General features: G+C 25.9%; 1 protein-coding gene across 1 annotated transcript in view; it reads left to right on the top strand.

Annotated features, from left to right (window-relative positions):
• LOC107550157 (disks large-associated protein 4-like) overlaps positions 1-1,296 on the top strand; it is a 123,068-nt gene that overhangs the window by 113,376 nt on the left and 8,396 nt on the right. The window lies entirely within an intron of this gene.

The raw sequence follows: 1,296 nt of genomic DNA, 5'->3' as shown, positions 1-1,296 counted from the left end.
ACTACTAGTTTTAACGCGAATAAACATGACTGAACATCTCATGCCTCATGTAATTGCTCAATCAGTGTTTCAACCGCGGAAAGACATCAACAATACAGCGTGGAAATAAAACACAGCTCGTTAGTTCACTAGAGAAATTAAGTGTAGAGAGGAGCATATTGTGAAATATTACACCATATACTCTATATTATATTTTACTAAACCTGTTAGTCTTAATTACTTAATGTACAGTATGTTTAAATTAATCTGTTATGAAACATGTTATATTTTAACAAATAACTTAGAAATTGTATTATTTATAAGTTAATTTAAAAACTGCATTATGTGCAATTTACATGTTTGCATACAATTTTTTTTTTTTTTTTAAGTTGAGTGTTGATCATCTATTTAAAAATAAATAGCAATTAAATTTAAGTTTGGGTTCAGTTGTTATGCCTAATTGTAACCTTATAATGTAAAAGGTCTCCCTATAGTTTTAAGCATAAGCTGATAAGATTTTTATCACTAAGAAAATTTAAACTATAACTGAATGTATTTAAAGAAAGAGCAACTTGTTCAGTAAACCATAAAAAAAAAGTTTAGTTTTCCCCCCTGCTGTACCGAAATCATACCGAACCGTGACATTAAAACCGAGGTACGTACCGAACTGTCATATTTGTGTACCGTTACACCCCTAGTATGTATATAAGAAACATTTATAAGATCTATGGGTAAAATTATGAATGAAACATTTTTTGCATTTTGCATTAATGATGTTGTATTAGTTTTTTGCATTAAGGAATATTTACCATTAATATATATATATATGGGAATGTCTTAAGGTAAATTTGATATATTGTATGGTGCTTTTTTTGTGCCTGCGTGCATATTATGATGTCCATGGTGAATATTGATGTTTTAATGGGTGCAGGTGTGCACTAATCAATGTGGCACTGAGGAAAAGCTTTTGTCTCAAAAACGTTTTGCACTTCACTTTTTTTTACGGCCTCTGATAAAGCATTAAATAAAATATTTTTTTAGGAGGTGTAAGCCCTGCATATAACCGTGTGCAGATTTTTATTTCTGCTGGCTTAATATAAATTCTATTAATTATTTTTATTTAATTCTTATTATTTATATATTAATTAATATTATTATTTAATTATTTAGAATCTGTTTAATTGATCATTAATTATTAATAATAATTTAATTAATAATGTAAAAAATATTTTCTTTATTTGTATGTATATATATATATATATATATATATATATATATATATATATTATTTAAATATAATTTAAGCTCAGTTTATAA

This window comes from Sinocyclocheilus grahami, unplaced genomic scaffold (assembly GCF_001515645.1).
Source record: "Sinocyclocheilus grahami isolate Dianchi unplaced genomic scaffold, SAMN03320097.WGS_v1.1 scaffold389.1, whole genome shotgun sequence".
NCBI lineage: Eukaryota > Metazoa > Chordata > Actinopteri > Cypriniformes > Cyprinidae > Sinocyclocheilus > Sinocyclocheilus grahami.
Note: the sequence above shows the minus strand (reverse complement) of the source record. Positions and strands in the feature narration are given on the sequence as shown.